This window comes from Tursiops truncatus, chromosome 12, assembly GCF_011762595.2.
Source record: "Tursiops truncatus isolate mTurTru1 chromosome 12, mTurTru1.mat.Y, whole genome shotgun sequence".
Taxonomy (NCBI): domain Eukaryota; kingdom Metazoa; phylum Chordata; class Mammalia; order Artiodactyla; family Delphinidae; genus Tursiops; species Tursiops truncatus.
The window spans coordinates 13009362-13023897 of NC_047045.1; the positions used below are offsets into that span (position 1 = coordinate 13009362).

At 40.2% G+C, this 14536-nt stretch overlaps 1 long non-coding RNA gene across 2 annotated transcripts; it reads left to right on the forward strand.

Annotated features, from left to right (window-relative positions):
* Window positions 1-666: 666 nt before the first annotated feature.
* On the forward strand, window positions 667-14321 carry LOC117314435 (uncharacterized). 2 transcript variants are annotated; one of them, XR_004529173.2, is made up of 3 exons: window positions 667-1292; window positions 11175-11420; window positions 12823-14321. It is a non-coding gene; the product is annotated as an uncharacterized lncRNA (long non-coding RNA). The 2 variants fall into 2 exon arrangements; XR_012325009.1 differs by having other exon boundaries at window positions 11262-11420.
* Window positions 14322-14536: the final 215 nt, after the last annotated feature.

The window sequence follows — 14536 nt, forward strand, 5'->3', positions numbered from 1 at the left end:
TTGTCTTAACTTTTGCTTGTCTGTAAAGCTTTTGATTCCTCTGTCAAATATCAATGAGATCCTTGATATATAGAGTAATCTTGGTTGTAGGTTCTTCCCTTTCGTCACTTTAAATATATCATGCCACTCCCTTCTGGCTTGTAGAATTTCTGCTGAGAAATCAGCTGGTAGCCTTATGGGAATTCCTTTGTATATTATTTGTCATTTTTCCCTTGTTGCTTTTAATAATTTTTTGTCTCTAATTTTTGTCAATTCGATTACTATGTGTCTAAGCATGTCTCTTCTTGGGTTTATCCTGCCTGGGACTCCTCTGTGCTTCCTGGATTTGGGTGGCTATTTCATTTCCCATGTTAGGGAAGTTTTCAACTATAATGTCTTCAAATATTTTCTTGAGTCCTTTCTCTCTCTCTTCTCCTTCTGGGACCCCTATAACGTGAATGTTGGTGCATTTAATGTTGTCCCAGAGGTCTCTTAGGCTGTCTTCATTTCTTTTCATTCTTTTTTCTTTATTCTGTTCCACAGCTGTGAATTCCACCATTCTGTCTTCCAGGTCACTTATCTGTTCTTCTGCCTCAGTTATGCTGCTATTGATTCCTTCTAGTGTATTTTTCATTTCAGTTATTGTATTGTTCATCTCTGTTTGTTTGTTCTTTAATTCTTCGAGGTGTTTGTTCTTTAATTCTTCCAGGTCTTGTTAAACATTTCTTGCATCTACTCGATCTTTGCCTCCATTCTTTTTCCGAGGTCCTGGATCATCTTCACTATTATTATTCTGAATTCTTTTTCTGGAAGGTTGCCTATCTCCATTTCATTTAGTTGTTTTTCTGGGGGTTTATCTTGTTCCTTCATCTGGTACAAAGTCCTCTGCCTTTTCATCTTGTCTGTCTTTCTGTGAATGTGGTTTTTGTTCCACAGGCTGCAGGATTGTAGTTCTTCTTGCTTCTGCTGTTTGCCGTCTGGTGGATGAGGCTATCTAAGAGGCTTGTGCAAGTTTCCTGATGGGAGGGACTGGTGGTGGGTAGAGCTGGGTGATGCTCTGGTGGGCAGAGCTCAGTAAAACTTTAATCCGCTTGTCTGCTGATGGGTGGGGCTGGGTTCCCTCACTGTTGGTTGTTTGGCCTGAGGCGACCCAGCACTGGAGCCTACCCCAGCTCTTTGGTGGGGCTAATGGCGGGCTCTGGGAGGGCTCACGCCAAGGAGTACGTCCCAGAGCTTCTGCTGCCAGTCTCCTTGTCCTCACGGTGAGACACAGCCACCCCCCGCCTCTGCAGGACACCCTCCAACACTAGCAGGTAGGTCTGGTTCAGTCTCCTATGGGGTCACTCTCCTTCCCCCTGGGTCCTGATATGCACACTGCTTTTTGTGTGCCCTCTAAGAGTGGAGTCTCTGTTTCCCCCAGTCCTGTTGAAGTCCTGCAATCAAATCCTGCTAGCCTTCAAAATCTGATTCTCTGGGAATTCTTCCTCCCAACCGGACCCCCAGGTTGGGAAGTCTGACATGAGGCTCAGAACCTTCATCCCCATGGGTGGACTTCTGTTGTATAATTAATTGTTCTGCAGTTCGTGAGTCACCCACCTAGCAGTTATGGGATTTGATTTTATCGTGATTGTACCCCTCTTACTGTCTCAGTGTGGCTCCTCCTTTGTCTCTGGATGTGGGATATCTTTTTTGGTGAGTTCCAGTGTCTTCCTGTCAATTATTGTTCAGCAGTTAGTTATGATTCTGGTGCTCTCACAAGAGGGAGTGAGCTCACATCCTTCTACTCTGCCCGAAAACAACTTTTAATATAAATATAAATGAAATAAATATTCAGGTTTGAGATTTCTTCTGCTTAGAAATTAACATGATAGTCTCACAGCATGTTTTCTGTGTGGACATTTGTTTTGGATTATGAATTATCTGTAGTAGTGTATGGTTGAACATTTTGAATATGAAGTGTTTCAGAAGAGGCATCACTATCATAGCATAGTCAACATGACTAGGGACTGACCAATGGACTGTTTGGTCTTTTCTTTCTGTTTTCCACTGCAAAAAAAAATATATATATATATATATATATATATATATATATATATATATATATACTTTATGAGTAGAAATTATAATAAATGTTTAAAGAACAATTGCTAAAATTTTGTGATGGCTTACTCTGATCCAGCAACTGCCTCTGCAAAGGGTTTTACATATACTGATTCTCGCCAAACTCCTAGTCTGAGTATTGCTTTGTCTCCATTGTGCATATGAGAAAACTGAGGTGCAAATTGATAAAGTTAACTTGTCTAATGTCTCAGAGCCAGTAATTGGAAGAACACAGATTTAAACCCAACTCTGGGCTCTTATTTTCTGCTCTGCAGGAATGAAGAAACGCCAAATAACTCTACCAAATACTTTCAGGAAATTTGAAGTTAAAGATCAATAGAAATTTCTCAGTAATTATGGTACTGCTACCCAAGGGTTTAAGCAAAAGAGAAAAAAATTAAAACAAACAGTGGTCTCTTTGCAGTACAGATGAAATATTCATACTTTCATGTATTGTCTTTTCTATCATGGAGATTATAATAGAGCTAAGGTTCAGGGATACTGGAGGAGGCAAACATGTGAAATGATAGAAATAACTTGATGGTTGATAATAATACCAGGAGGCACCAAGGGGTTCAGGAGAGCAGCTCTGTGCAAAAACAGATGGGGCTTGTAAAGAGGAATGGGTTATGATGCAGAAAACACGTGAACCTCTGTTAAGTACGGTTTTTGCAAGTTTTCAACGTCCCTATTACTAATAAAGATATATATACTTTGGGCTCCGTGGTTATTATTCTTTATGGTACAAGGCTGGAAAATGCTCACTTTCAATTCACACCATTTTAGGGAAAGATTTCTCCTATCTACACACTGAGGGAAATTGTTGTGGCTAAAAGTCAGGTTCTTTTTTATAGCAGTCTGCTTATTTTAACATTTCCTGATTTCTTACAGTTATGTTGGGAGAAGGTATTTTTCTGAGAATCTAGTCATGTATTAAAATAATATTATAGAATCCATGTTACTTTAGTTGTCACCTTAGGAAAGACTGATTCCCAGAGCAACCTAGCGGTGATTGGAGTTGAAGTTATTTCAGTTGATTTAAAGGCAGAGCATAGAGAATATATTTAAAATTTCAATTTCTCCTTCCTCGGTTATGTCAATCAAGGAAAGCACAGTATAACCTTTTCCTTTCTTAAATATTTATACCTCACTTCTAAAGTATTCTAAGGAAGGAGCAACTTATGTGCAAAGTTCAGCATCAGCAGTCTGAAAATACCCGGAAGCGCCTCGTTGTCTGCAAAGCATGGAGCCTTCCCCTATTCTGGGTGAATCAACAAAAATTACAATAGCAAATTTTTCAGAGCCAACTATGTACTAGATTTTGCTAGGAAATGGGGTAATTAAAAATATTCTTTAAGCTAGAGTCTTTAGCTTAAATTTTCAAAGAACCTACGATCCAAATATTACCAAGTTTATTGAAGTGTATATAGGCACACATAACACCGCTTTTGTTGTTGTTACATGCTGTTACGTGATACTGAGTTCTGGTTCTCCTGTTGAAAATGGTATCTCTGGCTTCCCCTCTTCCTGCTGCCTCCTCATGACGTTGCTCTTCATGGACCAGAGCTGGATCCACTTCCTGGTTCTTGAGTCTCCTGCCGGTAACATCTAGTGTTAACCATTAAGCTTGAATCCAGACTTTTCTGTGAGCTTCATTCTCAAATGTCTCTTATCCTCATAGACGTCACCTCCTGGAGACCTCATTGGCTTCCTAATACCAGTTTATCCAAAATAACCTCGAGTCTGCCTTACCAAATAAAATTCCACTCAATTCTGACAATATTTCCAACCTACTTTCAAAGCCTTTAGCTCCTTTCTTCATCTTGTCTTTGATTTCTCCCTTAGCTGCTCCCTCAGTTAAAATCTGGGCTCTTCTTTGTAGCTGCTTTCTTCTCTACCATCCACCAGACCACTTGGCAATCAAGTTGTCTTTCTCTCGAAGTATCATTCCAGTCTCCTATCTGGTTTCTCTGGAGATAGGGAAGTATTTCCTTCTCACTTGAATCTGGAGGCAGGCAGTCCAGAGGGAGTGCAGTGGCTCTATGATATGGTCAGTGCCTCAACCTCCCTCCAACTTCCTTCTCCACCACCCTTAGAGCATGGTTTTCATCTTCCAGGTAGCAAGATGGTGGCTTCAGCTCCAACCTCCAAGATGGTGGTTTCCAGAGAGAGAGAAGAAGGAAGAGGTTGGGGGTAAATGGCAGTATAGGTTGACAGAGTCAGCCCCTTCAAAGACCTATCTTGGAGACCTCACTACAACTTTCCTTTACTTAACATTGGTCACCCTAGTCTTAAAGGGAAAGGACGAAGGAATTTTTATTTAGGTAAATTGGCACTCTCACAATTCAGGTTTCTGCCAGTGTGGAGAAAGGGGGACTAGATACTGAGCAGGTGTCTGGCTTTAATTTTAGCAAAGATAAGTTGTTCATTCATTCACTTCAAAACTTTCATTCCCAAATTCCTAATTTTTTAAAAATTGGGAGTTTAGGATTAAAATATACACATTACTATATATAAAATAGATAACCAACAAGGACCTACTGTATAGCACAGGGAACTATACTCAATATCTTGTAATAACCTGTAATGGAAAAGAATCTAAAAAAGAATATATATATATGTGTGTGTGTGTGTGTGTGTGTGTGTGTGTGTGTGTAACTGAATCACTTTGCTGTACACCTGAAACTAATATAACATTGAAATTCAACTACATTTCAATAAATAGTTTTAAAAAACACAAAAATTTTTATTTATTTATTAATTTTTTTGCGGTACGTGAGCCTTTCACTGTTGTGGCCTCTCCGTTGCGGAGCACAGGCTCCGGATGTGCAGGCTCAGCGGCCATGGCCCATGGTTCCAGCCGCTCCGCAGCATGTGGGATCTTCCCGGACCGGGGCATGAACCCGCGTCCCCTGCATCGGCAGGCGGACTCTCAAACACTGCGCCACCAGGGAAGCCCTATTTATTTATTTTAAATGTTTAAGATGCTTGGAAAGCAGAGGTTAAAAAAGACAATCCTTGTGACAAAATAAACATAAGTATAATGCAATATATATAATACAGAAAACAGGAAAGTAGTTTTAAACAGGGGGTGCTATTGGGGGCACAAAGGAGACGTCATTAATCTTCACTTGGGTGAGGACAAGTACATATTTGTGAAGGACAATGTGCATAAGCTCCATGAGGAGAGGAGCTACAGGCATCTTGTTTGCAGTTGTGCCTCTACATATAGACTTATATCCGGCACATAGTTAGCATTCAGTAAATATTTGCTTTAAAAGAGAATGAAAGTTGGGACAGCAAAGAAAAGGAGAGGGAATGGAGAGCAGGCCAGGCTATGGGAGCAATATGTGTTAAGATATAGGACAGTGAGTTTAGGATGTTCAGGCAAATTCAAGAGGTTGGCATGATATGTAAGGTCCCAGTTGGAAATATGCAGGAGTTGAGACTAGACTGGAGGCAGCAGGGAAATCCTGAGCAAGTTTCTATGATAAGCAAAGGTGTGTGACTTTTAACCTAAAGGGAAAATTGACTCTTTGAAGGATCTTAAGCAAGACATTAGTTAGTGTGATTTTTGCATTTGGGACCTAATTCACGTGGTGGAGTAGAAAATAAAGAGTGTTGGATATGGGGAATGGAGGCAGTATGGAGGTACAGCAACCAGTAAACCACACAAGACATAATAAGGTCCTGCACTAAGGCAACGATGGCCATGGGAATAGAGTAGGAGGGAAAAGATGAGAGATATTCACTCCCTCTTCTTCACCTACCTTCTACCATGGTCTGTCTTGCCCTGCAGCATCCCCTTCACTATTTCTTCTTTCCTTACCTTCTCTCCCCACCTGCCTAAATTCCATGCATCTTTTAAGATCTCTGCAAACATTTGCTCTCAAACTTTTCTCTTCCCTACATTAAATTTAGACTATCCTCTCTTCTAAACCTCTCAAACATTTTTTTTTCTTTCAAGATATTACCTGCACTATTATAAATACATGGTATGTTTTATTGATTCCACTGTATTTTAAGACACCCAAGTACAGGAATTGCATCTTACTCATTTCTTTGTATTTGCAGATCCATGTACAATTTTGAGGACACTGTGGACAGCCAATAAATGTTTGAAAATGAATGAAGACAGTATGATTACATAATGCACTATATCAGGGAGGTCTGTTCTAGATCTCACTTGTTAGCTTGATGACCTTGCAAATAATTTACATTTCTGGTCAGCAGCCTGAGCATGTGAGGAGACCATGATATTCTTCCTTCCTCAATTCATCTGTGTAACAAATATTTATTGAATACTTGCCCATCAGTCACTATGTTCAGTATCTGGAAAACAAGCGTGAATAAAACATGGCCTCCACCTTAAAGGAATATCAATCTAGAGAGACATGTCAACGGATCAGAGGAAGTAAGTTATAGAGTCTAGGATAGCATTAAGGGGAAAGTTTTGTGTGTGTATGCATGTGTAGGTGTAGGTTAGAGTTCAAAGAAGTGACAGAAGAGAGAGAGGGAGGTAAGAAAGTTTTAATTAGTCCTTGAGTCTGAAAAAATGAGTAAGATTATGCTATGTAAGAAAAGGAGAAGAGCATTTTCACTGGAGAAAGTAGTATGAGAAAAGCAACAGAAACACGAATGAGCATAGCTGCCTACAGGGATCATTGTACGTTGGACTGGCCCACTGTGTGGAATAGAAGATTGGCAGAGGACAGATGCTAGATCTTGAAAGATTCATGGAAGATGCTAAGGGACTTACAGTTCATGCTTGAGGCCCCAGGAGATTTTTACTGTCTGTTTATATGTTTTCTAGCTGAATTTCAGGTGCAAAGTGTTGGGATAATCATGCCCATTGGTTCAAGGCAACTCTTTCAATTTTCCCCTTCATCTTCCTGTGCCAATTCTAACTTCCTCCCATAGCATTATAGCGTCTAAAGATATGAACATTAATGCAATATTATTAACTAATAGACAGCCACATTTTAATGTTCCCAATTATACCATAATGACTTTTATAGCTGATGTTTCTGATCCAGAATATCTTCAAAGGTCATACACTGCAATTGAAAGCTCATGCAGTCTTCCTCTAGTTGCCTATAATCTAAAACTATTCTCAGACTTTTTTGTTTTATTTTTTATAATATTGAATTTTTGATGAGCACAGGCCAGCTTTCTTCTAGAAGGCACATGTATTTAATTTTTCTGATTGTTTCTTCACGGTTAGATTCAAGTTAAACATTTTTCAAGGATGCTGCATAGATAATATCTTTGGGTATGTGATTTATGTATACATATATGACATTTTTCTGTTTGTCTTATTCTGTTTTTTACTCTTCTCCTTCAACACAGTTTTGAAAATCTACCATGATGGCTACATATACCTAATTACTCTGCCTTTTACCACAGGAAACTGTCACTGGGCTGTATTTCTCAGCGTATCTCTTACCCATGTCTCCAGTGATGGAGAGTAAGGCTGCATCCAGCTTGTGGCGATCAAAGAAAACACCACGTGAATATCTGTGTTCATATCCCCAAAACACAGTTTTTAAGCAGAAGAGTAACATCATCAGATATATGTTTTTGAAAGATCACACTTGTACCAGTATGGAAGATTTATTAGTGGGGAAGAGAGTGCAGCTAAGAAAGCAGTTGGGAGACAAATAACATAATTAAGGAGAGAGATGCGGGAGGCTGACTTAGGACAGCCCTAGTAGTTGCCATGGTGAGAAGGGGGACAGAGGAACATTACGGAGACAGAATCCACAGAACTATACTCAAAGGTTCTCACCATTTGAGGAAGACCTTCCCCTTCTCCTTATCATCCAGGCTCCTTTGTGATGTTGAAAGGGAAATGAATACTGGACCTGAAATTTTTAGGTAAAATGAGGAAATAAAGTCAATGTCCTTAATCATTTGCATAGCAAGACATATTTTAACTCTAGGAGGAAGGAATGACTGGAAGGCAGTAGTGCCTCAGGAACAGGTTCTAGGAAACTACAGTGCCTCCCAGACTAACAGAGAAGTTTGAGCTTAGGTTGCAGTCCATAGTTTAATTCATTTTGTAATGTCCAGACAGTTATTCCTTTATCCCATGTATCCCTTGTATAAGGACGCCAGTTAGCAAATTTTGGTAGGAAGGGGAAAAAAGAAAGCTACAGGAGTGTCGTAGTTAAGAATGTACTCTCTAGAGAGTTAAAATGCCTGAGCAGGAAGGACCGGGAATCTGGTTTTCCACGTAGACAACAATTACAATGTCAGCATCTGTCTGATGTAACTACTTTGGAACTGTGGACTCTGTTAAAAGCTTGCAACATCTAGGGGACGTCCTGGATGATTAATAACCTTTTATTTTGGTCAATTTCAGATCTTGGGGCAGCAGGGCAGTTATAGCTACCTATCCGCTATCCCACAGCCACATGGCAGGCAGCCACACACATGTTCCTTGAGCAGTTTTCATGCAGCTTGTGGGAGTCAGGGTGGGCAATAAGGATGTTGTCCTCCAAATATTGGGGATCCATTTTCTGACTGCTGATTGATGCTTCTGACTGTGGAGTTCAGACACAGAGATGGGCAGAAATTGTTGCAAACCTTTCCCCTTCCTGCTGAAGTGACTTTCAGGGGATTTAAAGATCTGGTGCCTGTATTTTTTCCCCTTTCATTTTTCTCTTTTTTCCTCTTTTGGGAGCCAGACAATTAAGGGTTAAGACATTCAAAACCAATTACATATACAAGGGAATTTAGAAAGTCTTTGCACATGCCCAGGGAAAGGTGCAGACTCAGAAAAGAACTAAGACCTTAAGTTTACACCTCAGGCTTATTGTTGGCCAGAAAAACCCTACAACAAGAAAACAAGTAAACAAAAAAAGAGAATGAGAAACCCCCAGCACCCTGGGGAAGGGAAATTCTCTAAATTCCAGTTACCACATTAAATGATTCAAATGTCCATTTTTTAACAACAACACAAACAAAAACACAACACATAAAATGAAACGTTAAGTATGGCCTATTCAAAGAAAAAAATAAGTCAACAGAAACCATCTCTGAGAAATACCAGATGGAGACAAAAACTTCACATTCAATAGGATGGCTAGTATTAAACACAAACTAAAACCTAAAAACCTATCAGAAAGTAACAAGTGTTGGTAAAGACGAGGAGAGTTTGGCACTCTCGTATACCGCCAGTGAAAATATAAAATGGTCCAAAGGCTGTGGAAAACAGAATAGCAGTCCCTCCAAAAATTTAAGACATGAATTACTATACGATCCAGCAATTTCACTTCTGGGTATATACCCAAAAGAATTGAAAGCAGGAACTTGAAAAGTTATTTGTACTCCCATGTTCATAGCAGGTCTATTGATATAGCCAAACGATGGAAGCAACCAGGTGTCCGTCAGTAAATGAATGGATGCACTAATTGTGGTGTATACACACAATGGAATATTACTCAGCCTTAAAAAGGGAAAAAAGTCTGATACGTGCTACTACATGGATGAACCTTGAAAACATACAAGTAAAATAAGCCAGTAACAAAGGGTCAAATATTGTATGACGCCACTCATATGAAGTACCTAGAATAATTGAATTAATGGAAACAGAAAGTAGGATGGTAGTTGCCATGGGGAATATGTAGAGTTATTGTTTAATGAGTACAGTTTCCGATTTACAAGATGAAAACAGCTCTGGGTGTGGATGGTGTGAAGATTGCACAGCAATGTAAATGCACTTAATGCTACTGAACTGCACATATAAACATGGTTAAAATGGTAAATTTTATGTTATTTTATATGTTTTCGTAATTAGAAAAATAGGACATATTTTCTAGAGCCTGAGAGCCTGGGTGTGACCCAGACTCTCTCACTCACCAACTGGATGACCAAAGCACCTTACTTAACTTCTGTTCTCATATTTGTCAAATGGAGGTAACAATATTCCTTGCCTTGTAAGTTGTTGTGTGGATTAATCGAGGTAAATTACATAAAGCACTTAGAACAAAACTTCACCCATTAAAAGTGCTCAAAAAGATCTAGAAAGTACTGTTATTCAAAGGTATTTGTCAAGAAAATAATTAAAGGAAAAACAGACAGTTGCTAGCAATTTGAATTTTTAAAGTAAGTATTCCTTTACATTCATTCTTATGATGGTTGTTTAAAAAGATATCTCACATATAAATTTATGGTAATTTAGACAGGTTTTTTTTTTTTTTTTTCTAAAATAGGTTTAACTAACACTTGTGTGTAGAGTTGAATACAGTGTTGGTTTCTCCATTCCAGGTATCTCATGGCTCTGTAATTAAATTAGTTTCATAATGCAATATTATTTTCTTAGAATTAGTCATTATGGAAAACAAAGACATTTTCCACATTCTGAACCTCTTTGAACATCCATAGAACAGTGTTTTTCAGACTGCAGAGCTGAATCTTTTACAGTGGTTGGACAATAGTTATTTTTAAATGATAGAATAGGAATATTATTTTTTTTTTGCGGTACGCGGGCCTCTCACTGTTGTGGCCTCTCCCGTTGCGGAGCACAGGCTCCGGACGCGCAGGCTCAGCGGCATGGCTCACGGGCCTAGCCGCTCCGCGGCATGTGGGGTCCTCCCGGACCAGGGCACGAACCTGCGTCCCCTGCATCAGTAGGCGGACTCTCAACCACAGCGCCACCAGGGAAGCCCAGGAATATTATTAATGTTTGTGTTTTCTTACTATAATTGCTAGGTTTGGGGATATCTTGTAAAAGAAATCTCAGTCTACTGGGATGTGATTTAAAAAATGTACAGGTTATAAGAATGGGTTTATATATCACAGATATGCTCTGAATCCAGGCTGTGTCATTTAATAGTTCTATGGTCTATGAGTCTCATTCTTGTCATCATTAAAATAGGGTGAATAATACCTATTATAAACATGGCTTTAAGATTTATAAGAAATCATGAATGTATGTAAAGCTCAAAAGTAGGAAACACTATTTTTCACTAATATCTGCTAATTATCTCTGAAGAAGGATTATGTCTCCCTAACCTGAAGACATCAGACTTAGCCACGTGTCTTGACTTGCTTTGGCCAATGTAAGGGAGTGGAATGTGTTTCATTTGTAGGAAGAAGCCTTAAGCACCAGCATATGGTTTCTCCATGCACCAGAAGAAAGGACAATGCTCTGCTTAGAATCTGCTTCATCGTCCTAGGTCCTGGGTGAAGACAATATGTAGCAGAACCACAGCTGACTTAGAATGAGAATGTACACTTGGTGTGAGCAAAAATTAAAGCGCTGATGATTTTACAAAACAAAAAAAGTGGAATAGAATAGTAAATAATAGAAAACCTTCAACTGCGTGATGCTAAGGGTGAGTATTATTCTGTGATGCTTTTGTTTGCATTTCAGTTATGTGTGTGTATGTACCAAGATGTAATTTTAAAAATGTATTTCTTTACTGTGTCAATTAAAAACAGCTTTGAAAAACAAGGTGGGGTTTTAGAAGTCAAGAGGAATTGTTTCTATTTATAATGCTACTTTAGAAAACAAAGTGTGATTAATTCAAATAATACAAGGTATAAAAGAGTCCATGTATTTCAGGCAAAGCTGTATTTTTTTTTTAAAGCTGTATTTTTTTAACTATATTTTTTAAATCAATTAGGTCATTGCCTCAATAATTCAGTTGTAACTCCGTTTATTACAAATGGAATTTTCCACCCCTCAAAATGCAATAAACTACGTGCAGTTGATCCCTTGGTCTCAATTATCACATACAGTTCTGGGGGGTCATGCTCCAGGGAGCAGAGACGCTGCACCTACATGTTCTTCCTTCAGTGGAAGTGTTCCAGGATATCCTGGGTGACCTTCTGCTCAGGCCATGCAGAAGGGGTGTCTGTATGGAAATTGGAAGGTTGTAACGGACGTGTGAAGTCCTTTCTATCTCTCGGGTCCTAGGATTCCGTAGGTGTGCAAGCTTCTGGCCTTCAGCCGCAGGCACGGGAAGGCCCACGCTCTCATTGACCTGTTCCTGCTACTCCACATTACTGACATTGACTCGTCGTTGGGTTTCACATCTTGATGGCATGCTATTTTCAGCTGCTTGGCAGAAACACCAATCCCTGTGCATCCATTTTCCACTTCTCAGTTATTTAGGACGTTACTAAAGTGTCTGAAGCTCAGGGGACAGAATTTAAGGAAAGCATTCTGTATGAGGCTGACACTGCAGAAATACTAAGGGATGGAGAACCACGAGAGAGTGGCCGCTGATCTGGACCAAACAATGACCAAACCCCACTCCCTTTGCGTGACATGCCGTGCATGGTGCCGGAGGGCATCTCACCGAAGGGCGACATTTCACAGGGCTAAGTTGTAGGTCTCCGTGTCGATAACCTAAGTCATCCCTGTGACCCGGTTTCCTCTCTACCAAGCAGGTCTGACCACCTGCATGTGGAAATATAAGCAAAACACTATGCTACTCTTAGAGAAAAACACTGGGGCAGACCTAGCTGGGAAGTATGCTATTATTTACATAAGCATTTCCATTGCAAATCCAGTATTATTACAGCGCCTATCACACAAGGAAAGGTGTAGTTCTGAAACCTTGTACAAGCCCCTGCGTCCTTGTCTTTTGAAGTAAAATGCTGACTCAATCGTTAATGACTGGGGACAGTGAAAATGCAGAAACATCTGCCACGCAGCAGAATCACCAAACTCACAGTTCCCTGAAAGATGTCGATAAAGGCCTGATGTAGATTCCTATGTTGTTTTTACAGGAAACAGACCCCCTCCAGATGAAAACTACTGACCACAAGAACACAGATCCTAGACTGATTGGAACCAGAAGGTTGATGATGCTTGAAACTTCACCTTGAGGCCAACCAGTCTGAGAATTGTCGACGAGCTGCACAAGCCCTGCTCCTTGAACACTGTAAAGCTCCTCACTACCCCCTCCAGGGTGGGTCACACAGTCTTGAGGGCATTAGCCCACTGTGGCCTCCTTTGCCTAGCAACGCAGTAAAGGCTGCTCTTTTCTACTTCACCCAAACTCTGTCTCTGTGTTTCTATTAGGCACCAGTGAACACAGTCTGAGTTTCTGCAACAGAATTTTGGGGGCTTGGCCAGGATCGACTCATGGGCAGGCATCCCCGCCTCGCCCCTCAGCTTGATCAGACACTCCGAGGTTCCTCTCTACGCCAGCCTCCTTTGGGAGAGTGGAGGGTTGGAGGATTCCTCTGGAGGCCAGATTGCCAGGGATCCCCTGCCGTAGGGCTGTGCCGGGATCATACCCAGACTGCCTTCTCGGTAGTTAGAGCTCTGGGGTGGAGATGAAGGAGAGGATAGAGGCTGCCCTAACAGATGTCAAAGCCCCCTTTTCCTTGAGGGTACCCTCCTCTCCTTCTGCCTGCAATGATCTGCACTTCCTGCTCTGAGAAAATATCTTGGGGAAGGAGAAAGTTAGCATTTGGGACATCAGGACACCACTGCCAGCACTTCAGTAAGTCTCCCGGTATGCATTCTGACTGAGGCCCCTCAACCTTGTCTATTTAGGGAAACTTCTGTTTCCCTGCTGGGGAATTTTTAGATCCCATTTGTAAGGTGGCACTTGGACTAAGGCCATGAGCTTAGCGGGACTTGGAAGTCAATTGAGCATTGGGCTGTTTGGGTTTTTTGTTTGTTTGTTTTGGTTTGGGTTTTTTGGGTTTTGGTTTTTGTTTGTGGCTTCCATTTGGCTGGCGATGATTTGGTTTGCCTTTGGTTTTGCCTGAGAGTGTTTAATCTGACTCAACATGGGAAGTCCTTCTTCTCTGACTCCATTTGACAGCCCCCTAGGGAAAATTTTGGCAGACTGGTCAACCTATAAATAAGAAAAAATAATTTAACACCGTGTGGTCACAGTATTCTTTAGACTCTGGGGAAAATTTGTTGAGATGAAACTCTTTTGAAATTCCAAAACTGGTCCTTTTTTCATGTGCAGTCAGAGAATAAAATACTTTTTTTTTTTCATAACAGTGACCCTGAGAGAACAAGATATTCTTTGGAGAAAACTTGAAATTAACGCTTATCATGTCCTTGAAGTACAAACACAGCCCATTTTGTCTGGGACCTCAGCCTTGGGTTAATTAGTAGAACTTCAAGCCAAGAGGAAAAAAAAGAAGGGAAGAAAAAGAAGCCTTTTAAAATCAAATGTGTAAATTTGACTATTCTGACTGTTTAATTAAAAGTTTAGTTGCAATGCCTGATTCATGAAATATAAAAAGATGAAACAATGATATCTCTGTCTGGATATATGTATGTCTCCGTATGTGTCTTTGTCTTTGAATAATATTGCTGAGGTTCATTCGTAAATGAGCTCTATTTGATTGGCTTAAAGAAAAGTAAGTGCTTACAAATGAAACAAATCTACACTTACCTACCTTTGCTTCTTGCAAGAGGGAAACTAAAGATGTTTGCGTTTATTAGACACGTCTCGTACCACTTAGAAAAAAG